Source organism: Mirounga leonina, unplaced genomic scaffold, assembly GCF_011800145.1.
Source record: "Mirounga leonina isolate KUSES-001 unplaced genomic scaffold, KU_Mleo_1.0 Mir_129, whole genome shotgun sequence".
NCBI lineage: Eukaryota > Metazoa > Chordata > Mammalia > Carnivora > Phocidae > Mirounga > Mirounga leonina.
The window spans coordinates 31953981-31979367 of NW_023270323.1; the positions used below are offsets into that span (position 1 = coordinate 31953981).

General features: G+C 35.5%; 1 protein-coding gene across 1 annotated transcript in view; it reads right to left on the reverse strand.

The window, feature by feature from the left end:
• The window catches only part of ADGRL3 (adhesion G protein-coupled receptor L3), an 811907-nt gene that overhangs the window by 206418 nt on the left and 580102 nt on the right, over window positions 1-25387 (reverse strand). The window lies entirely within an intron of this gene.

Sequence of the window (25387 nt, forward strand, 5' to 3'; positions counted from 1 at the left end):
AAAAAGTAGATATCTGTAGATCAAAAAATCCATTAGACGAGAACAGAATGTAAACTTGATTATATACTTAACTAGGTACAAAAATCCACAGGAAACAAAAAAAGTGGGGGGGGGCGGAATGGAGGGAATAAAAAAAAAAAATCCCATCAGCCAAAATATGATTTTCTTAGCCATCTGCAAACATTTACCTTTGTTCTCTCCAATGAATAATATTTTAATCTATATAATTTATTTTCACATTTCTCCATAAGATATTGCTTTTGGTATTTAAAGGTCTTAACTGTACAGTGCTTTATTCACTAGTACCTTTTTTACATCTCTGTATTATGAAATTCTGTCATACATAGAAAAACAGATTTAAATTTGGCTTTGGGAGTTTGCCATCTCATAAAATTTTCCCTTAGGAGTTTCAGCTAATTAAACAAATGATTGCAAAATACCCACAGCGTCAACTTTGCTGGCTCTTACAACGGGCTAAAGCCAAATTTCAGTCATCTATCTCTATGCACGCTGGCTTCTTCCCATGCCCTCCCCCTCCCCCACTACAAGTACTTACTACAGTAACAATGTGTGCTAAGGTAAGAGTAATGTTTGGGCAACAAGGAATTCAAAAATTTTAAGAAAACATCAGGCAAGTACACATGATTTCAGTATTCATATAGACATTCAGCAGTGGAAATCATTTTCTTCTCATGATAATTTATTTTACTCTGTGCAAGAAAAAATTTTCTCCCATCCCACAATTTTGAAATTATCTCATGAGTTAAATTAATTCATGGATGTGTTCCTTCTTCTCAAAGATACTGTGTCCTTCTTGTATGGCATATTCTTCAAAACAGATCTGTTTTGCCCTGAAAGGGAGGCAAAATATGCCACCCCCAAATGTGCCACTTTGGCATGTGGATTATTTAGAGCTGAAGTCAATCAAGACCTAGCAGACTCAAGAAAAACTTTTGCCTCTCCTTTAACTACTTAAAAGAATTTTTTATTTTTTAAAGATTATTTATTTATTTACTTGAAGGAGAGAGAGAAACAGCGTAAATGCATGAGCATTAAGTAGGGGAACGGGCAGAGGCAGAGGGAGAAGCAGACACCCTGCTGAGCAGGACCCTGTGATCATGACCTGAGCCCAAGGTAGACTCTTAACCAGTGAACCACCCAGGTGCCCCTAGAAGAATTTAGATGGGTGTCTGCCCAGAAAGAGGGCTAATACCAGAGATAACTTCTTACCTGAAAGACCTTTCTGTTTGGCAAGATAAATAGCTATTTAGCAAACATCAGCTCTTCTCATCACCTTGTGAACTCCCCCTTGCCCTTGGAAGCCCCAGGTCCCTATCTCTTTCCTTAGCTCAGGATGGCATCTAAGCCTCAACTGACTGACTTGTCATTGAGGTTCATATCTTTGGGGTCTCCGTATATATAAAATTAAATTTGTGTTTTTCTCTTGTTAATCTGTCTTATATCAGATCAAATTAATGATCAGATCATCCAATAAATCCAGAAGGGAAGAAGGGAAAATTTTTCTGTCCCTATACCTTCTTTCACTTCTTTTTCTCATTTCCATTCTCAAAATCTCTATTTACTATGTGGTACTGACATCAAGTTTTGGGTCAATTACAATGAGCAGTTAGCTGAAAAGGTATGGAAAATAGACACTTCAAAAAGAATTTTTTAATGGCACAAGCTACTGTGATCTTGACTTGAAAATCACCTGAGAATATCTGTGAGGCCTAAGGATGTATATGGAAATTTAAGAAACTACATAATTTATATGCAAATGCATAAGTGAGCCTCCAGCTTATTGGAAACTCCTGGTGGAGACCAACAAGTTTTAGTTATACCTAAGGATTTTCATCCTTTGGATTTTCAAATGTTTGAGGTTTGAACTAGGATTTCTATTGTTGTCATGGTTGTTTTTGTTTAGGCAAAATGAGAGAGAAAAAAGAAGACCTAGAGTAGGCAAGGTAAGAGGTGAAGAGAGACCAGGGGTGGGTGGGGAGGCTGGCGAATGACTTGCCTCTCAGGAGAATGTTGGGTATTTGACTTTAAAAAACCTATCCAATGTAAATTTTTAGTTGACACTGACAAAGTACACCTGGAATTTAGTTGTTACTCTCCCTTGAGATGAGAGAAAGTTCAAGGAGGAAATCTTTATTGGACTTGGAATAGAAAAAAAGAGAAGGAGAGAGGGAAGGAAGCAATTTTAAAAGATAAAATCTAAACCCAAACAAACACGCAACAATCTCCTGTCCTTTCACTGAAGGGGGAAACTGTCTTAAGTAGCATATTTTGGTAGATCATCCACAAGCAGCAGCGGAGATTCTTGTAACCCTTTCCTTCCAAATTCAGATGCAAACTCATGAACATAGACAGTTTCCCAAATTAAATGACTTTCTTTCAGGGGAAAATTCTCATTTCAGGAGGGGACTGCTGGAAAACTAAACAAACAACAGCAAACACCTTTATTATAACCTCCCAAAGGCCCTAGCATGGTAACTAGTAAAATAAACACTGGAAAAGATAACAGTGAAAATAGAGAATTTCAGTCATGTTTGGCCAGTTAAAGGAAGGCCATACATAGAGATGCTGATTGATATAGAAGCGTGAGCTCACACTTAGACTCCCAAAAGGGTACACTCAAAATGTGTTATTACCAGTCACAACTGTTAGAGCTTCCCTTTTCTTATTTTGTTAAAAAGCAAGACAACAGGCCCCAAATAGAATTGCTTTTGCTAAGCCCTATATCACCAAACCAAGACTTAATTACAGATTTGGTTCTCCCAGAAATGGAATCTTAAACCAGTGAAGCAGGAATTGCCTGGTCAGTACTAGGTAGGTAATCGGTCTGATATACCTCTGCCAACTCCTGTAAGGAAAGTAACCTTGCAATAATCAACCCTTTTTTTTTTTTTTTTTTTTTGAAATAGAGTAGTACCTTCCCCCTATCTGCGGTTTCTGTTTGTGCAGGTTTGGTTACCCCCCACCCCCACCCCACAGTCAACTGTGGGAAGCAGATGATCCTCCTTCTGATACAATTGTCTGAAGGTCAATAGTAGCCTAATGCTATGTCACAATGCCTACTTCATTTCCTCACTTTACCTTATCATTTAGATATTTTATCATCTCACACCATCACAAGTAGGGTGAGTAAAGTACAATAAGATATTCTGAAAGAGGGCCACATTTACATACCTTATTACAGTATGTTATGATTGTTCTATTTTATTTTGAGATGCTGTTAATCTCTTACTGTGTCTAATTTATAAATTAAACTATCACAGGTATGTATAGATAGGAAAAAAATAGTATATATAGTGTTTAGTACCACCTACCGTTTTAGGTATCTACTGGGGGAACTATTGTTTCATTTCCTTGTTCCTTCTCCCTTTTGTTCATAAAGGTTTGCCATTTTGTGTGGCCCCTTGATGCTCCTTTCTATCTGCTAGATTAGATGCTGCCTGAGTCGAATTGAGTGTTGCTTGAATAAACTCATAATTTTTAAAATAATGCCTCAGTTTATCTTTTAACATATGTAAACAGAAATTTTATATCACTTCATGTGTATTTGTGAAAAATTAAATGACATAAACTAAAGTTTAATTCCTTTAAATAAAAAAGGTAACAACATTCTATGGCATTACATGAGAACCCAGATTTGCTATTCTCTTGCAGACTGTAATTTTTCATATGTTTTATCTCCAGAACCTATAACTAAATCAAAAGCAACCGACTAATTAAAAGAACATGACAAACCATGGCAATTGAAAAGAAAAAAAAATTACCATGAGAATAATTTTTCTCATTATTTAATTCAAGAATCACAATATAACTATAAACTTTATAGTTATATAAAAACAAAGAATACCATGGATAGCAATACACATTTTAAAACTACCACAAAAATTATGATAATTTTAAATATTCTAGCACACACTCTTTTCCTGTTCCATTCCCCCACTACACCTCACCTACCAAGTTTCTTTAACAGAAAATCACTCTCTCAATACAATTCTTTATATTAAGTGATAGTGAAGATTACTTTTGTGTTAGTCTCACTAGGATTCAACTCAGATATTTTAAAAGATTGTTACCATGTGCTTTAGGCACTTAGACATAGAAATGAATGAGTTAATTTATAGATAGAGCCATTTATTTTTCATTAGATTGAACCAACCCTCTTATCTCTTCTACAATAAAATATAATAAAGGGAAGAAGTTAAATGAATCAGCATCTTCAGACTTCTTTTTTTTTTTTTTAAAGATTTTATTTATTTATTTGACAGAGAGAGACACAGCGAGAGAGGGAACACAAGCAGGGGGAGTGGGAGAGGGAGAAGCAGGCTTCCCGCTGAGCAGGGAGCCCGATGCGGGGCTCGATCCCAGGACCCTGGGATCCCAGGATCCTGGGATCCCAGGACCCTGGGATCATGACCTGCGCCGAAGGCGGACACTTAACGACTGAGCCACCGAGGCGCCCTCAGACTTATTCTTTTTTTTTTTTTTTTTTAAGATTTTTTTTATTTATTCATGAGAGACCGAGAGAGAGAGAGAGAGAGAGAGAGAGAGAAAGAGAGAGGCAGAGGCAGAAGCAGGCTCCAAGGAGCAGGGAGCCCGATGCGGGACTCGATCCCAGGACCCTGAGATCATGACCTGAGCAGAAGGCAGACGCTTAACCATCTGAGCCACCCAGGCGCCCCTCAGACTTATTCTTAAAGATGAAGGACACAGACCTTTTTTACTTTCAACCAGAGAAGTCATAGCTTTTCTTGTGATAAAATTTCATTTGTTAATATAATAGAGCTGATGGTTCTTCAATTTTTCTACTGTGAGATGTTAGATATGTATTTATATATTAGATATCTTTATAGTTAACCAAAGTAACTCAATTCTACATGTTCATATGCGGTTTTAATTTACTTCATATAAACAAAATTTGAAGTTTCAACATATAGAAGAATGGTCTTGAATTTTACCTTTTTGGCAATCTTACATTAAACAGAATTCTCAATAAGACCTATGCTTAACTGCCATGAAAAAGTCTATAAAAATTTCCTGTTTATTTCTAAGTTTCCTTTTTTATAGAGCTAGGTTCATATTGCTCCTGGTAAGTAATTTTAAACCACTGTAAACACACTCTTAAAATAGCTCTGCATTTTTCAGAAACTATTCACAAGTTTCCTTGATTTTAAATTTGATATTTATCTTTACATCTAATCAGATGGTCAGAGTGGTTCATGAACACTTCTTTCCCCCTCTGATGAAATCCAGAAAGTGTAATTATTACTAAATATCATCACAATGTGGTTTACATTTAACTTCAGCTTGGGATCTGGGTAATGTGACCCACGGTAATGAGGGTTTGATGGGAAACAAACTTTATTAAACAACAACAAACAATACGGTTCTAAAGCTTACTCCTAACTGCATATAAGAACATCATGACAAATGGAATTCAATTCACTCCATTTAACTCTGAAATAATAATGCAATGCCATCCCTGCCCTCCCCAAGCCCCCGCTCTGGGAAGTAAGGCCTATTTACTGATAACAGTGTGTGATCTCTGCTGTCTAGAAGCCTATCATGATTTTTATTTTATAAGTTGTTTCCTAAGAGATACTAGTATTTTGCTGCTTTTGTCATATCTTTTACTCACTATAAAAAGAGTATTACTGTTTAGAATCTTTTCCAGAATCCTAGATCTAGCACTTAATAGCTGCATAACCCTGGATGAACTACCTCATCTTCTCTAAGCTGCAACTTCTTATTTCTATAATGAGGATAATGATACCTACCTCCCCAAGTTTTCATGAGAATTAGAAATAACCAAATGAAGCACCAAACAGTGTACTAGCCTTAAAATTGCCATTCAGTCAGTGGTGACCTTTCTTGTTCTTATTTTATTTGCTAATGACATTTTTCTTTTTTTTTTTTTTTTAAGATTTTATTTATTTATTTGACAGGGAGAGACACAGCGAGAGAGGGAACACAAGCAGGGGGAGCGGGAGAGGGAGAAGCAGGCTTCCCGCGGAGCAGGGAGCCCGATGCAGGGCTCGATCCCAGGACCCTGGGATCATGACCTGAGCCGAAGGCAGACGCTTAACGACTGAGCCACCCAGGCGCCCCGCTAATGACATTTCTAATATTTCCCTAAGTCTTGGATTTCAATTTTTCTTCTATTATTCAGTATTACTCCTATAGTTACAGTTGGATAGGAGCTGAGTAAAAGTCATATCTTAAATTACATGTTTATAGAGGCAAAGATTTCATATGACAGAATAAATGGAAATCACTACCAATTTTTTATCCTAATCGAGAACATATTAAAAAGTTCCACAGAAGTAAATTTTTTCATGATAAATGCAGTCATTTAAAAATGAAATGTTAATAAGTGCTATAGTAAGCATTCATGAATAACATTGTTATTCAAGGAAAAATATTAGCATAAGGAAGACATTTGGGTTTTACATTTCCCTTGACTTGAATTATTGGTACTTCAGATTCATATAGTTTTAGAAATGAACAATGTCTTGAATATCACATATTCAGATCTGTTTGGTAAAAGGAACAAGAGACTATAAAGTTTCATTTAATCATATAACACTATCTACTCTAAATCACACAAGAAAAAAGAAAAACTCCAGTGGATTTTATAAAGAACACAATGCACTTAGATTGTTTCCACGTGGCTCTATGACTTTGATGATGCCAAAGTCTCAATTATTTGTGTAGCAGATTTGATTTGAACAGTACATACAATAATGAGTTTACATAGTTTGATAGGAAACTTGTTACAGAACATTTTTCTCAGAGATCTTAGGATTTTGAAACTTTAATGAATAGTTTTTCTACTGTAGAAAATGAACAGGGATTAAGTCATTTAACCTATATGAAACATAAAAAAGGAACAAATAGTAAAAGTGCAAATTCTAAAAAAAAAAATTATAGCATTTTTCTTTAGATTAGATATTCTTCAATTTCTGCAAATAAATGTATTATTCCCAAATTCCCAGCAGTTTAATGGATCTGATTTAATAATGGTTCTAATTATACCCAAGAGGGAAAAGAAAGCTGCTTACATTTTAGAATTGTTCCATTTCTTGCTGAAGTAAAAGCAATTTACATTTAGCTGCCCTATAGCTTAAAATAGATGCTATATCTCAAAGTTTTCCATTAAATTCATCAAACATCTTATTGGATGGTTAGTGTTCAAATATCAATATTTATAGTCTTTTCATTGTGACCATACACACCCTAAATAAATTACAGTTGTCCCTTGAACAACGCAATTCTGAACTACACAGGTCTATTCTACACAGGTTTTTTTTTTTTTTTTTGATATAGTACAGTACTGTAAATGTATTTTTCTTACAATTTTCTTAGTCACATTTTCTTTTCTCTAGCTTACTTTATTGTAAGAAGAGGATATAAAATATATATAACATATAAAATATGAGTTAACTGATTGTTTATATTATTGGTAAGGCTTCTGGTCAACAGTAGGTGATTAATAGGTAAGTGTTGGGGGAGCCAAAAGTTATATATGGATTCTCAACTGTGTGGGAGGTTGGTGGCCCTAAGCCCCATGTTGTTCAAGAGTCAACTATATAAATTAGACCATAGGCTTCCTCCATGTTGCTATTACAAATGACTGCTATGGTATTTTCCACTCCGTGCTGTTTCATTAAAGACATTTTTTAAAAAGATTTTTTACTTTTATTAACATTTTCTCTTTTCTTATTAAACACTTAAAATATTAAAAAATATATTTGCTTTTGTCCCTTAGCAGGGGTGATGCCCAATTTCAGTTTCTATTTTAACTGATACTACTAGCATGTTTTTTAAAGACCATAAACATAGGTAGAACAAAAAGGCAGTGTTCACCATTGCACATTTTTAGCATGAACCAAGTGCCCTTGCAAGAATTATGTTAGTTTTTAAACATAAAATCTCAGTGTGGCCCATATTTTTCCTACTGTTTATACAACATGATATATGCTTCTATTCTCAATTCAGCCTTGGCATAACCAGTAAAAATAAAATGAATTTGAGGATAAGGGTACAAATAAATGCATATTTTTTTCTTTCAATTTCTAGATGGTAATGTTCCTTAATGGTTTTTACTTTGCACACCAAAACACTCAAGATCTTGCCTGTAGACACTGCAGAAACTATATGTGGCTCTACATAACGCTGATGATCAGAAAGGTGAGAAAAACAATGATTCTGGACCAGTCAAGTGACTATAAAAACAGGCTTTCCAATAAGGTTCCAGATGATCAAGCTAGATATTTGATGTGGCAGATCCAATGAAGCTGTGAGATATAAATAATGGGAGAAAGGAGAGTAAATTACCAGAGATCCCTCCCTGTCAAGTACCAGACTGGTAATTTAGATCAGGCAATGAGGTCTAGTCAGTGTCTGGTGCTTGAATTGGCTCAGGGCACTCCTACGTGAGGCTTACTCTGCAGGTTTTGGAATATTTTGCTAGCCAAATGAGACTTGCTGCCAGCTCCCCTCTGATTCTGCTTACACTTGCCCAAGGTTTCAGATCTCTAAAAGAGGCCATCTTCATCAGTTCATCTGGGGAGCTTACATCCCTAAAGAGTCTCAGCCAGAGTCACTTTAAGTCACCTTAGTATGACTTTTCACCAAATAAATTTGAACAATATTTATTGGGTTGGTCATTAAAAGATCATCTCCTGCAACCTGAGTATCTTAATGAGCTCTCCTGTCATTCAAGTCAGTGGGATAGTCTATAGACGAATGTGTATTGACCACTGGTATCGATAGAGAAGAAATCAGAGGCAGTTAGGTCCATGCCCATTATTAATTTATTATTGTAGTGAAACTTTGCAATTGCATTCTTTCACAGTACCAGAGCTTTTAAATTCTTTAGGGTATTAGGAATACACTCACTGTTATCTCCCACCTAACATCTTTCCCTTATTTCTTCTTGATGACATTTTTTCAGTTGTGCAAGACAAACATTCCAAAAAGCATGATTTCTTCAAGCTTATAACTCCAAAGAAGAAGTTAGTCTTCTGCCACATTGTTTCCAGGGCAAGTGGCACCATTCAACGCATTGAACACCAGAACTGAGTGAAAGACAATCAGGTCCATAATATGATACGGGGAGAACCTTCTTTTTGGTAGCTCCAGCCTTTTAGATGGTAAAAAACAATCCTACTATGGTGTTGGTAGTAAATGTAGATTCAATTTCATACCATCCAACACTATTATCAGTCCGTTAATATTCTCCTGCCTGTAACATTCACTTTCTTTCTAATCTGGCAGGTCAAATAGTTTTATTGATTAATAGTCTTTGAGAGTCTCCCCCCCTACCAATAGTTGGCCTTACCACCACTCCAGGGCTAATATCATTAGATAGCAGTTGAGACATCTCTAAAGGGAACTTTTTTCATAAGTAATACTTTCAGACAGGAATCTTCACAAGAACAGCTTTGAAGCTCTAAGAATGATCTTGAAAATAGACATAGAGAAGTTCTGACTGTATGTTCTCAAGTTCAAAAAAAAAAAAAAAAAGGACCAGAAGATTCTGAAGATGACAGTAGAGAACATTGGTTTTAAAAATCCTACAAAGTAGTAGTTCTTTGGCTCTCTTTTTATTTCCCTCAGCTTCCTTCTCATAAACCTCAGCTTCTCTTTTCTTTTCACTCTCTCTCCTATACATATCACCCTGTTGACTGTGCCAAGGTTGAATATATACTTGTTTATGCTGTCCAATGGAGAAGTCTTTTTAAATTGTGGTAAAGAACACATATGAAATTTACTCTTAACCAAATTTTAAATGTATAGTACAGCATTGTCCACTATATGCACATTGTTTTACAACAGATCTCTAGGGAGAAATCTTTTTTTCTTTTTTTTTCCTCAAAAGCATTGTCACTTTACCAAAATCAAACTAAAGTTCCTTAATAAAGGAAACTAAAAAATTGCACTATTATTTTGGACAGATGTGTGCATTAACATAGTGAAATTTTATACCATATGTGATTCACATTTGCCCTTTTTTTCCAAATTTGATAAATATAAACAAAATGTTTTGTATTCTAAAATCCCAAAAGGATATCAAATTATTTAAATGTGCTTGAAAAAGGGGCCAGTATTAGGAGAAGGAAATTTACAATAAAAGTGACATGAATGGGCCATTTATTTGTATGGCCACTAATTCCATAGGGCAACTGATCATAAATTGAGTGCCTGACATTCAGTAATAGATGATTATATCTGACATAATGAAGTTATAATGGAAGGTGTTCGCACACTGCTTGACTATTAAGTGCCCATTTATTGTCCCTGCACCAGGTGTGATACTGATAGGTTATACAAATCATCCAGAAGAAGTGTCAAAATAGGCTCCTTTGCTGATAAAGCACCACACATGTTTATTAATATAGCAGCTTGTCTTAGAACTGGCCCATCTGCTCATTTAAAACAAATCTTTTTCCTATAAATATTTCAAAATTAAGAGCATGACCACTCATAATAGTTTCAGAGTGGTAGGGATGGAAAGGGAAGAGGACAGAAAGGAAAATAGCTGGAGCTTTAATAAAATATTATGCTCTCCCTTTTACCTTAGGTACGTTTAACAGAAGAAGGGGCAGGGAGGTAGCTTTTAATGTGGCATTTGCTTTAGATCAGTGCTGCATGAGTGTAGACCACTGAAAATGGTCCAGGCTCCAGCTGCTGCTGGAGCCAGGTGGGAAATGGCAAATTTCACCAATGTTTTCCAAGTACACATTTCAATAAAGTGCAAAATGAAGTACTCAATTAAGAAATTCTCCAGAGCCGTAGTTCATATGCATTTAAACTCATCAGAAAGTATTTTAGCTGGGTAGATTTTATAAAGAAAAATAATACCACAAATTTTTCTTGGGGCGGGAGGTGATTTTACAGCTCTGAGGATTCGCTTCTAAACCCGTTTTCTCTAAGGTATCACCGTCACATTTTTATATAACAGAAAAAAAAAAAAAAAAAACGGAAGCAAAATTTGAATGTTTACCTCCCGTTCTTCTTTTTTAACTTTAAGAAATCACAAGTAGAAGGCTAAGACATTTTCCATCTGGTATTCTGGGTTTTATTTGCTTGCTGAGCAGCCTGTATATACTGTGTTCTATCTTCAGGAATGGTTTTATCTAACCAACAAACAAGTACGCCCTGAAGGTGCCCCTCTCAAATGACCACACACATTTGAAATGAAGTACAATTGTTCAAAATAGTGAAACAAAGGAAAGGCATGGACCATTTGGTAACCACAGGTGGTTTTCACTCTATGGCCTTGGCTTCATTTATTCATTCATTAAAACCTAAATAAAGTCTGGCAGGCATGCCTTTCAGGTTCTAGGAAAGAACTTTATCAGACTCAGTATCACATAAATCCACTAGTCTTACTTTTCTAAATAAATTACATCTTGTGATAACTAACCACCTGGTGACCAAAGGGCCAATTCAATTACTTGTAAAAGGCTAAAGGTCTCAGATACCCTTGGAATTATTTTTTTACATCTCCCATAGACTGAAAGGAAACAATTTCCAATCGCATTTCATGTTACATGTATTTTCCAAAAATTAATAATAGGTGATCTTCAGTTCGAACATGAGCTACCCTTGTCTTCCAGAACACTATCAATATCCACCCAAATTATCCAAATTAGAAATCCAATAATTATCTCTTACTCCTCTCTCATATCCAATCACCAAATCTTACTTTTTTTTTTTTTAAGAGTTTATTTATTTGAGAAAGAGAGAGCATAAGAGAGATAGATCATGAGCAGGGGCAGAAGGAGAGAGGGAAGCAGACACCCCACTGAGCAGGGAGCCCGACGCGGGACTTGATCTCAGGACCCCGGGATCATGACCAGAGCCAAAGGCAGACGCTTAACCACTTAACTGACTGAGCCACCCAGGTGCCCCAAGTCTTATGTTTTAACTACAATATCTATGAATCCATCATGTCTCTTTTATTCCCCTTGCTACTATCTTTTAGTTTGCACTTTCAAGGAACTTTTTTGAAATAACTTATTAATTCTCTCTGCTCCCAATCCATCCTAAGCATTTCAATCAACATTTCAATGCAAAATAGTTGCTTACTGCCTTCTATGCGTGAAGTCCTTTGTAGTTTCCCCCATGTCTATAGATAGTATACTTAGAATTGCTAGGCTTAGTCCACAGAGGTATTACAATCTGAGCCACAAGCCTTCTTGCCAGTTTCTTTCTCAGTTCATACCATATCAATGGTGGACAGACACTGAAGCCTTGGCCAGTTCCAGAGGCAATACAGACTAACCTCACCAACAGATGAACAGCCTCACAATCACCAGCCAAGAATCGCAAACAATGCCTATTTTAACAGAATCAATATTCTGTGTGTAGTTTGAGAATCTGATCCTTAAGGGCGAAGCAAATGTAGTCTTTTCATTGGTTATGTGTTAGGAAATGTTCTTCTTCCCTGTAGGCCCTGTAACCCCTGCCCTGGGCACTGAGTGGACTCCAGGCGTGCGTCCTCTCAGCTTCTGCTTCCAAAGGGCTCAGCACTTGCTCCCACAGCAGTCTAAATTTGTCTGTTTCCAAATCCGTCAGCTACTTCTGACTCAGAGATGAGAAGTCACACATTACCCAGAAGCTAGTAATGTGGAAAATGGAGGAGCTAGAAGGAAGAGAATCTTCAGAGAATTTAAATGGCAAGAGAGAATTCTGTAAATGAAATTTTAAGGAAAGGCCATACCTAGATGATTGGATTTACCTCTCTCTAAGCCATTCTTCACCTAGAGTCATCTTTTAAAAATCGAAATCAGATTATGTAGTATTCTGTGTAAAAACCCTTCAGGGGCTTTTAAAACCTTCACAGCTCTTAAAACCTCAACTCCTTTCAGGGCTTACTAGGCTGGCAAAGACTCTTTGCTTGACCAAACTTTAATTAGGCTCCTGAACCTTCTCTTAGGACCATCTCTACACTTGTGTAAAATCCAGGTACAGCAAAGAAAACTACCTATTAAATCATTTTAGCCATAACCCACCATGCTCCATATCTGATCACACTCTGTATCTGATCAGGTTTCTCATCCTCTACCACCCCCTCGGTGATGTCTGATCACTCTGGCTTGTCTTCTGCAAAAATCCCATCAAGTTGTTTCCAGAATCCCCCTGACATTTCCTCTTAGTAACTTTCCATCCAGTGACCTCCCACCCTGTTCCTTGGCTATACATTCCCACTTGTCCATGCTATGCTTGGAGTTGATGCCCATTCTATACTGCTCTTTTTCTTTTTTCTTTTTTTTTAAGGATTTTATTTATTTATTTAACAGAGAGAGAGACAGTGAGAGAGGGAACACAAGCAGGGGGAGTGGGAGAATGAGAAGCAGGCTTCCCGCTGAGCAGGGAGCCCGATGCGGGGCTCGATCCCAGGACCCTGGGATCATGACCTGAGCCGAAGGCAGACGCTTAACGACTGAGCCACCCAAGCACCCCTATACTGCTCTTTTTCCCTATTGCAATAGTCCTGGGGGAAAAATATCTGTTTTTATTGCTCTAATACTTGTCCATCTGTTTTTTCCTTAGAAAAAAAAAAAAAAAAAAAAAAGGCTGCCTGATCTGGGTCCTAAATAAGTACTCTGCCTATATCCTTAGTTCCCTATCTCACTTTGTTCCAGAAATCATGTCCATTTATGTGGTTTTTAAAATCATTTTATCATTTTATTGTATTTTATTTTATTCATCATGGTAAGTGTATCTTTCCTCCCCATCCTTTTTTTTTTTTTTTTTAAAGATTTTTTTATTTGACAGAGAGAGAGACAGCGAGAGAGGGAACACAAGCTGGGGGAGTGGGAGAGGGAGAAGCAGGCTCTCCTCTGAGCAGGGAGCTCGACGTGGGGCTTGATCCCAGGACCCTGGGATCATGACCTGAGCCGAAGGCAGACGCCCAACGACTGAGCCACCCAGGCGCCCCTCCTCCCCATCCCTTATTTCACCCATCCCCCCCACCCACCTCCCCTTTGGTAACTATCATTCTGTTTTCTATACTTAACAGTCTGTTTCTTGGGGCACCTAGGTGGCTCAGTCAGGTAAGAGGTTGCCTTCAGGGCGCCTGAAGAGTTAATACTTTTTCTCCTCAAAATATTCCAAAAAAATACAAGAGGAAGGAAAACTTCCAAATTCATTCTATGAGGCCAACATCACCCTGACACAAAAAGATAAAGACCCTACAAAAAAAGAGAACTATAGGCCAATATTTCTCATGAACATAGACACAAAAATCCTCAACAAAATATTAGCAAACCGAATCCAACAATACACACAAAAAAATGGAACACCATGATCAAGTGGAATTTATTCCCAGGATGCAAAGGTGGTTTAATATTCACAAAACAATCAACATGATTATGTCACATCAGTAAGAAAAAGGGCAAAAACCATATGATCATTCCAATAGATGTAGAAAAAACATTTGACAAAGTACAACATCCATTCATGATAAAAACCCTTGCAAAGTAGGTCTAGAGGGAACGTACCTCAACATAATAATAGCCTTATATGAAAAACCCACAGCCAACATCATAGTCAACGGTAAAAAAAAATTGAGAGCTTTTCCCCTAATACCAGGAACAAGAATGTCTACTCTCACTATGTTTATTCAACATAGTACCAAAAGGCCTAGCCACAGCAATTAGATAACATAAAGAAATAAAAAGCATCCAAATTAATAAGGAAGAAGTCAAACTCACTATTTGCAGATGACGTAATAATATACATAGAAAATCCTGAGACTCCACCAAAAAACTACTAGAACTGATAAATGAATTCAGTAAAGTCATGGGATATAAAATCTATGTACAGAAATCTGTTGCACCCCTATACACTAACAGTGAAGCAGCAGAAATTGAAATTAAGAAAACAATCCCGGTGGTGTCTGGGTGGCTCAGTGGGTTAAGCATCCAACTCTTGCTTTCAGCTCAGGTTGTGATCTCAGGGTTGTGAGATCGAGCCCCACATCAGGCTCCATGATCTGCACGGTGTCTGCTCAGGATTCTCTCTCCCTCTCCCTCTGCCCCTCCCCCATCTCAAAATAAATAAATAAATCTTAAAAAAAAAAGAAAGAAAAGAAAACAATCTCATTTACAATTGTACCAAATCAATAAAATATCTAGGACTGAACTTAACTAAAGATGTAAAGGACCTGTATTCTGAAAACTATAAAACATTGATGAAAAAATTTCAAGGCAATGCAAAGAAATGGAAAGACATTCTATGCTCATGGGATAGAAGAACAAATATCGTTAAAATGTATATACTACCCAAAGCAATTTACAGATTTATTGCAATCCTTATCACAATACCAAAAGCATTTTTCACAGAACTAGAACAAATAATCCTAAAATTTGTATGGAACCACAGAAGACCGTGAATAGCCAAAGCCATCTTGAAAAAGAAAAACAAAACTGGAGGTATCACAATTCCAGATATTCAGTTATATTACAAGGTGATAGTAATTAAAACAACATGGTACTGACATAAAAACAGACACATAGATCAATGAAGTAGAACAGAAAACCCAGAAATAAACCTACAAGTATATGGTCAATTAATCTTTGACAAAGGAGGAATGAATGTACAATGGGAAAAAGGTAGTCTCTTCAACAAATGATGTTGGGAAAACTGGACAGCCACATGTAAAACAATGAAACTGGACCACTTTCTTTCACCATACACAAAAATAAACTCAAAATGGATTAAAGACCTAAATGTGAAACCTGATACCATACAAATCCTTGAAGAGAGCACAGACAGTAATCTTTTTGACATAGCCTGTAGCAACATTTTTCTAGATAGGTCTCCTGAGGCAAAGGAAATAAAAATAAAAATAAATTATTGGAATTACATCAAAATAAAAAGTTTCTGCACAGTGAAAGAAACAGTCAACAAAACTAAAAGGCAACCTGCTGAATGGGAGAAGATATTTTCAAATGACATATCTCATAAAGGGTTAGTATCCGAAATATATAAAGAATAGATACAACTCAAGACACAACTCACCTTCATTCTTCACAGTTCAACTCAATAGTCACCTCCCTAGAGTTGTTTTTCTTTTCTTTATTTTTATTTTTATTTATTTATTTGAGAGGGGGAGAGAGAAAGAGATAGCGAGAGAGAGCATGAGCAAGGAAAAGAGGGAGAACAGGTTCCCTGCAAGCAGGAAGCCCAACATGGGGCTCCATCCCAGGACCCTGTGATCATTTACTGAGCCAAAGGCAGATGTTTAACCGACTGAGACACCCAGGCTCCCCTAGAGTGTTTTTTCTTGACCATCCACCTTATATATCTCCTTTATACCTCTAACCATAACCCAATTCATAATCTTATTTATGTCATATATAATTGATCTGTTGTTCACTTCCTCCAATACAAGGTAAAGCCCCTGAGGACAAACATCTTTCCTCTCCTGTGCATCACTGCAGGCCAGTCCCCTATAAAGTGCATGGCAAATAGTTGGCATTCAGTATAGTACCATCACAGCAAAACTGACTTGAATTAAATTCAACTACATACATTCATAAAGCATTTAGGAAACAATTTGACTTGGCATTTTAATCAATGAGCACATGGCCCAGAGAGAAAGGATGACAGGGACAGTGTTTCTTCAGTTCTATGTTTCCCCACACGGTTCATCAAATAGGTATCACCACAGCCAAAAGAGGTTTTAGGTGTCTCTATATTCACATTTTCTGATATTGAGGAATAACTCACTGTTGGATATATTGTATTTTGTGGATAATTTAGAGGATTTCTGAAGGTACGCTTTGTTTTTGTTTTTGTTTTTTGACCTCACTAACTTCAGAATCTAACCCATGTGTAAGATGCAATCACATAGAAAATACTTGTTCAACACTGACTGAAAGTTAGTCTTTCAGAAGACCACAGAAAAAAGAGCTGATCTATAGTTTTATGTTTGATACATGTTTGAAATTAAATGCATAGACATTCACAGAAAAAAAAAAAAAACCTGGTTGTTTAAAACTGTATTATAATTAAGCCGGTAGGAAATTAGGAGTATAAGAACATTGTAAACTCTCTGAGGACTTATTTTCTTGATCTTACCATGTATGAGCTACACTGAGTTTTAAACTGGAGCAAAAAAGATTGCTGCTAAATTATACTAAGCAATATTTACACAGCATTTTATAAGGTATAAAGCACTTTCATATATAGTATCATATTTGGTATTTGATCCTTAAGCAAATTTGGGAAACAGGTTGTTGTTGTGGAGATGAGATTTTTCCATGATCATATAGTTAGCCACCTGGGGTGGGGTTAGCAGATTACACGCCAGCATTAGCATTTAAACTGCATACTTCCATGTGACTCCATCTAGGAGAATGTGATGCCAAACTTAACAGGAGCACCTGCTCCAGTGAGGGAAACTGTTTTTGTTTTTTGTTTTTTTTTTTGCTGGACTCTTAAGAACTGGAAGTTATTGCTAGACCCAGAGATACACGAACAAAGAGAAAAGTGCTTCTTAGTACACATCAAGGGAGCTAAGTGCCTCTTAGTGTGAAGGTAATACTGTTTGGGATGTTATAGGGTGAATAACTGCCGAAATCAACACTTCCCATAGAGAAGAATATGATTTTTAGCAGCTGGGGAAACAAGATCCTCATTCACCAAGTAGTGATATGTAAGTGAATGTTATGTAACAGTCCCAACGCTTACTGTCCTTCCTGTCAAGGTATATAAATGTATTTTAAGAGAAAAGAGATCTTTATCTAATCTTAGGCAATTGACTCTAAGAGTAAAAGATATTTTAAAATTTAAGGATTTAACATATATGGATTTTACCATGCTGTCTTTTAAATCTATTGCCAAGTAAGAATCATTAAAGAAGATACTCCTGAGGGCATGAGTGTGTGCATGAGTGCATATGTGTGTGAGTACACCAAAGAATCGGAACTTTGCAACTGTGAGTGTTCAATAGGCAGGGACAAGGGTGATTATTCCATTTGGAAGTCAAAACCTCCTCCACCCCAGGCTTTGGTAGTAGCTGTCAACACAACTATCAGCTAGCTGTCTCCTCCAGGCAATAAGATAATTAATTTTTAGTATACTGGTATAAAATTATTTTCTGGTGATTACACAAATAATAACCATTTGTGGGAGAGGATATTGAAAACTACAAAAATAGGGTAATTTATCACAATGCCTGACTTCTTTTTTTTATGGTATGATTTTCAATACTTCTTTTGAGAGAAACAGTAAGATATTTTATGAAAAGAGTAAAAAGTAACAGTGTAACAGTACAACAAAGATATTCTATTTCACGGAAGAAGACATATGGATGGATGTCACATGGATACACAAAAAACTTATTGGTCACTGGGTACTAAATAGTAAAGTATTCACACTACTTGTGCCCTATTGTTTTCTTAAGATGACTAATAGAGATGGTGAGGAATTTTCTTTAAAATACTGTACTACGGATAGTTAGATCTTCCGATCCCTTGTTGATAATATGTTTCATTACTAATTACTTGCTATATAGTATGTTGTTTTAGAAATTAAATCACGATTCCTATTGTATAAATGAAAAACTGACAAGAGTAGAATCTTTATAGATGCCTGGGTTTGACTCCTGGGTTCAATGTGTAATACTTAACCTGACCTTTATGAAGTTAAAGAATCTCTCGGGGCGCCTGGGTGGCTCAGTTGGTTAGGCGACTGCCTTCAGCTCAGGTCATGATCCTGGAGTCCCGGGATCGAGTCCCGCATCAGGCTCCCTGCTCGGCGGGGAGCCTGCTTCTCCCTCTGACCCTCCCCCCTCTCATGTACTCTCTCTCTCTCTCATTCTCACTCTCTCAAATAAATAAATAAATAAATAAATCTTTAAAAAAAAGAAAAAAAAGAATCTCTCAATGGCTCAAATTTTTTATTCACAAAATTACAATAATAATACTACCTCCTTCATGGGATTCAGGAAATTAATGAAATTAGTAATCCATATCATGAGCTTTGAAGAGAGCCAGGAACAAATGTTAATTGTAAATATTAAATGTTCATACCATGTCCACTCAAAAAGTATGTATCTATTGGAATATTCAGAAGAATATTATGATTGATTTTCTATGGTAATTGGGAGAGAGGGAGTCATGTGGGTAATTTTCAGTTTGAATGTATGATTTAAAGATAAATGTTAACTATTATATTATTATTACTATCATTATTATTACTAACTAGCAATAGCTTGCTATAAAAAGTTGTGACATTCAAAAAATGCTAACTGTTTTAGCAGCTACACTTCCATCTTTCCAAATGAAAATAAAAGCCAAGAAAAACAAACAGTAGTCAGTCCTGGAACTTAAAGGCACAATCTTAGGAGAGCTGGGCCAGTGAGCAATCTTTGGAGGGCAGAGGGTGCTGGGGATGGGGGTTGGGTGGGGAGGTATGAAGTTCAAAGAACTGAACCCTGGTCATAGCTGCTTAGACCCATCCTAGTTCCAGAGACTTTCCCTTGCCTTGAGCAACAGGCTCCACGGAGGAAATGTCATTCAAGTCAAGGATCATTATCACTGGATCTACTATCAGCTACACTGAACCTGAAAGAGGTTGTTCAGATGACAACAGTATCAAGCCTCTATTTAATGTCCTCTAAGTACTAAGAATATCATTCTATGAGCCAATGTAAAAGTAGAATTCAAAAAAACTCGGTCTCCCTTTTCTTTCAGGCTCATGAGGGACTATCAGGACTAGATGACCAAGAACCTACTATAAAAACCTACCAGATCAGGCTACTTTCTGGAATAATTATTCTCAACATATGAATTATATACCACAAGGGGCCTGTAGGATTGTGCTAAATTATTTCAAATGATAAATGCTGGCTTTTAAACAATGACTTATATTTGTAAAGTATGTTATAATTTATAAAACCTTCATACTTATTTCTAATAATACTGAATAAAAAGTATATTTTACCATTAAGTTTAGGATTTAACTCCAATTAAATCCAACCTAATTTCAAGTATTACTATACAGTAGTATGCCTAATGCTAGAAATACAATGATGATGACCAGTAAGTCTGAATGAAAAAGTGATAGGATCCTTGTAAAATGAAATGAGACAATGCATATAAAATACTTTTTCCTGTGTCTGATACAAGATACATACTTAATAAATGGGAATGATATTTACCATTAATATTAACAAGCTTTATCTTGTAGGTGTTCACAGTGTACTTTAAACACAGTAAAAAAATGTTTGACATTTATAAGTGTAGAAAAAGTGTGTTTATTTAACATGGTCAAAGTAATCTGTTATATGCAAGTTTCATTTTTATTCCTTTGGGTTAAGGGTGGATAAAACTAGGAAATTATGTTCTACCATATAATGTCTGCACACAAGAGAAGTTAGAAAAATACCACCATAGAATACTAAAAAACAGGCCTGGAGACTCCTCAATAAGAATGCCAGATGTCTTGTTCTTATTTTATCTTAATCAATTTCAAATGTTTTTACATCCCACTAGATAGTATGATGTGCTAATGTCTCTAATTTGTGATGCTAAATCTTTGGCTATAGCCTATTTTTAATATAGATGCACCAGGCAGGACCATCTGTTTATTTTGAACTTTAAAAAATATTTTCAATGTGGATTTGCCGAATGTAATTCAATTTGCACATAAAACTTAATGCTTGGCATTATTCTAGTTCATTGATTATGTGCCAATTGAAGCATATTTATATTACTCAGTTTATTATAGCAAAAAAAAAAAGACCTAAAAAATAAATGTAATTTTTCGGGCGCCTGGGTGGCTCAGTTGGTTAAGCGACTGCCTTTGGCTCAGGTCATGATCCTGGAGTCCCGGGATCGAGTCCCACATCGGGCTCCCTGCTCGGCAGGGGGTCTGCTTCTCCCTCTGACCCTCCCCCCTCTCATGTGCTCTCTCTCAAATAAATAAATAAAATCTTTAAAAAAAAAAAATAAATAAATAAATGTAATTTTTCAAATGTGCCCAAATATTTTAGTTTTTTTTTTCAGAGTATTTGTAACGGTCAACAAATTAGCAAATGCATAAATTAGTATTTAGCATTAGACTTCTAATTAAATATAAGATCTTACCTAAAGGAAAATTATACAAAATAAATACAAACTGTTTTCACCAGCATTACTACTAGTGGTTTACTACATTGGAAGGTGGAGAGTATTGGTAACTGTCAAACTGTTTATACAGGAGAACATTATAAATATCATTTTTAGTAATATAAATGGAGGACATTCTTCAGAAGAGAACTTTTTTTTTTCCCCTGGGTTATTGACAGGAATTTATCTAACTTGAATTGCTAGTGATGTTACGAAGGATTCCTAGGTTGGGTTCTATAATTGCTAAGGCTGTCACAAAATTGTACAGGAAAACAATGAAACAACACAACATCAATAACAAAACAATACAGTCTCAACTCAAGGGCATGCCTCAATTGATATATTTGAGTCTCAAATAATATATACTTCTTCTTAGGATTCTGATTCAACTTCCAACATAAACTCCCACCCAACCACCTTCTTTTTGTCAGTCTGCTTGTAAAGTAAACATAACTCTGGGGTAAGGGGTTTTGCATTTGAGTAGTTAGGAGGAAAATAAAGGTCAGGAATAAAGAATAGTTGTTGAGGACACATGACCTTCAGAACTACGACTCTTAATGAATCCTGCTAAGAACTCCAATGTGCTTATTTACAAATCTGCTACAAAACTACCAAAGTAGTTTTTAATTTCCAATTATAATATAAAAAATGGGGAAATATGTCTCAAAAGCATGTAGAACATATTTGCATAAAAATATATAATCAATCCCATTAAATTAACTAGAAAATTATAACAAACTTGTTTTAATAATGAAAGGTTTAAAAATAATAGTGCTTCTAGATGAAGCTTTTTTAAAGTCCTGATTAATGAGACATATGGCAAGAAAAATTACTATAATGGTGAATGCTGATTCAGGATCTTATTTCTATTAAGTAGTTTATAGTGAGGGCTGTGACGATTTTTCTATTTATAGTGGCAGGTCTGGTTAATTACCTTGTAATGTATTGTGACATTAATGCACTAGTAAACTATTGGAATTTACACCCCATTCAGTAATAAAATCTGTAAATTGAAGAATGCATATAAAGCTATCACAGGCATAAATTATGTAACCAAATGCTATGTATGATCACATTAGATTTAAAGAATAGAATCTCTCAAATTTACTCATCAGTGGCTAAGTTCTACAGAATTTATAAACTGCTGCTACTTTGAAATGCAGATCACAATATTTTATTCAAGGCTATTTGGTAACCTGCTACTACATTTTCCATATGGTTATTAAGATCATGTTGGTCAGAATTAAAATGCACAATACTAAAGAAGAAACATATTATAATAAACAAATGCATCAATGTCATATTTTTTCTTAAAAAAATGAAAGAAAAGTGAAAAGTCAAGACAATTGAAAGGAGGGAAAATAGTGGCATGTGGATTAATATCATAATGATTCATTGGTGATATAGAACTTGAGGGCGCAAAAAAAAAGAAAACGTGATAAAAAATGTAATTTTTTGAGATATGCTTACTTAATTATTTTTCAGAATAGAGTTTTACAACACAATTCCAAAGTTACCAATAATTAGTTCATTATCTCAAATACTCAAAGCACAATCACTATATATATATATATATATGTATGTGTGTATAAAAGTACCAACTAATCCAAAATATTTCAGATGAGAACAGAATAAAATGGCAAAATATTTGAAGCAATATGATATGTTACCGTATGTTAAATAGTTAATATTTTCTATCAATAAGTTCCCTGTGCTAATATTGGTAAGTATATTGATAACATTTTAAACATTGTTGTTTTGTATTGTTACTTTGATGAATGTCAGAAAATTAAATATGATATTCCTATAAAAATACAGGTCCATAAAATACATAAGGAATTAATACGTGAAGCAATAATTCCTAAAACATTAACATGCATGTAGACTAGTAGAAATTGGTACAGAAAGGGAAAGTAAGAGAATATATGTAGAGAGAGAATATAGAGAGACAGTAATATCTAGATAAATGTTTCATATTCTCAATTATATATTCATATAATTATGTATATAATTATAGTAGAAAAATAGAAAAAGGAAAGCTAAAATGGTTAGCTAATGTTAATTTTTAGGGAGTTCAAAGGATGTTGTTCTATATCTCACAAAAAAAATAGTTATTGGAGCTAGAATTCCATTTTATTTAAAGAACCTGATGTATTACTTTACAATTCATATAAAAACCTATAACATACATGAGAAATTCTTTTTTTTAAAAAAGATTTTATTTATTTATTTGAGACAGAGAGAATGAGAGAGAGAGAGCACATGAGAGGGGGGAGGGTCAGAGGGAGAAGCAGACTCCCCGCCGAGCGGGGAGCCCGATGCGGGACTCGATCCCAGGACTCCAGGATCATGACCTGAGCCGAAGGCAGTTGCTCAACCAACTGAGCCACCCAGGCGCCCCATGAGAAATTCTATTTATAGATATAGATATAGACATATGTAGAGTTCATCTGCATATAAGTATCAACAGCCGTATTCCGTATAATTAAAAACAGCAAATGAAGATGAGGGGTGACAGCTGAAAGTTGAAAGGAAATACTCTGTGGTTCCAGAGTAATGCTATTATTATGCCAACTCTATCTCATTTCCAATATTTGTTTTTAAATGAATTTTAGATAGTTTTAATAAAAAAAAGCAAAAGATTTTTTTCAATGTGATGATAATTTATACAAACCTCTTTTTTTACCTTTTTAACTGTTCTCTGAATGTTGCAGAATTGTGGCACATGGGCTAGTAACTCTAACTGCAATTGCGTTAATCACAGAGCAGTTTAGGAAGAGCTCTGGGTCGATGTATATAGAAGAATGCTATGAAAACTAGAAGTTATCAAGACAATCATTCTAAGGTAGAGAGGACCATTTGAGGCCGATATCAAGCAGAGATGACTGCTGGATTCTAGTAATTGATTCTTTACCAGATCAATACCATCACTATTTTGACCAAGATTGTGCCATTGTAAAGTGGAGCTTTTAATAATGCCTACCTACCTTCTAACTCTTTAGGGTCTAGTTTATGTCACATATTTGCCAGGAACTTGGCACTTATTATTTTACTTAATTATCCTAATAAACTTGCTGGGGTGATGTTATTATTCTTGATTTACAGATGACAGAAAGAAGCTGCCTAAGGTCATTCAGGTCTGCCTGGCTTCAAAGTCCAATTTTCTTCCCTATGCTACAGCAGTGAGCCCAAAAGTACATAGGGATAGCACATTATATCTGGCCTACCAGATGCCAGATTCTATTCTGTATTATCCCTAATCTTCACAAAGACACTGTGAAGTTCTTAATCTGATCTTCCATGTACTAGTTGAGGAAACCAATGATAAAATAGGTCTGGAACTCCCAAGTTTAAGTTAATTGGCTTTAAATTTCTTTATTTTATCAGTCAATTTTTGTCTCACTTCATTTTACCCTTTTCTGCCTTGCTATGGTAGTTTGAAATGACCCAATTCCCCTCTTATCTGTATCCACGGTCCTTTGGATTTTGGTTCCTCAATCAAGCAATAAGAGTCATTTTCTCCCTTTTTAAGTCTGGGATTGGCTATGTGACTTGCTTTGGCCAATGAGACACAGCAAACAGAACACAAGCAGAGTCTTGAAAAATATTTGAGCTTTAGGACTTGTCTACCTATTGTTGGGAATCCTGTCACAATAGGAATGAGCCTGTGCGAGACTGCTGGATGATGAGAGCCATGTGACCATCATCCCAGATGACATTAAGGTGACTACCAAGAATTGACTGAGTTTCCTTCCATGCAAAACCAACCAGCTTGCTACCTACTAAACATCTAACTTCAGCCAAGTCAGCTTTGAACATTATAATACATTTTGAAAATAATAAGTATTTCTTTAAAAGTAAAAAGACAAATTCTGTCGATTATGGGAAAATAAATGTTACTTTTAATTTTTATTTTGTATGACTATTTTAAAAAATCTTTAAACAGATGGCATCAATTTAAATCATAATTTTAATTTATATATTTTTAAAACTAATCATATTAACACTAAAACGACTTTAAAAAGAAAATATAAAATATAAAATATCACTTTGAAAGGAAATAAATCTGTCAATATGACTTTGTTTAAAGTACATTAATTTATTTAAAAAAAAGGATAGTAGAAGAAGAAAATTCCAATAAAATGTAATGGTTATCTGGTAATCTCTGAATCTAAGTTGGTTTTCAAATAGTCCTCCTGTAGTTGAATCACTACGTATCCTTATTTCTTATTTTGTTTTAC